Source organism: Atta colombica, unplaced genomic scaffold (genome assembly GCF_001594045.1).
Source record: "Atta colombica isolate Treedump-2 unplaced genomic scaffold, Acol1.0 scaffold181, whole genome shotgun sequence".
NCBI classification, from domain to species: domain Eukaryota; kingdom Metazoa; phylum Arthropoda; class Insecta; order Hymenoptera; family Formicidae; genus Atta; species Atta colombica.
The window spans coordinates 269,072-269,336 of record NW_017259273.1 but is presented as its reverse complement, the minus strand read 5'-3'; the positions used below and the strand labels follow the sequence as shown (position 1 = coordinate 269,336).

The following is a 265-nucleotide window of genomic DNA, read 5'->3' as shown; positions in this document are numbered from 1 at the left end:
ATATGTGTGTGTGTGTGTATAAATATATTTTCTTTCTTTGTTGCATTAATATTAAATTATATGAGCATTTGGTCGTGATTTGACTTGCTACCAACTATCAGCGAGTATTTAATTTCCATTATTATCAATTTTGTTATTGTATTCATTTATGTGGCAGTTTCTATAGTCCAACAACTTGACGAACTTGAGGTATCTTGACGTAACGAATTGTCTTGATTTTGTACTGGTTATGAAACTGCATTTTGGTTTCATCTTTAAATGTGAT

At 29.8% G+C, this 265-nt stretch overlaps 1 protein-coding gene across 4 annotated transcripts in view; it reads left to right on the top strand.

Annotated features, from left to right (window-relative positions):
* The window catches only part of LOC108686458 (V-type proton ATPase 116 kDa subunit a-like), a 29,531-nt gene that overhangs the window by 21,474 nt on the left and 7,792 nt on the right, over window positions 1-265 (top strand). The window lies entirely within an intron of this gene.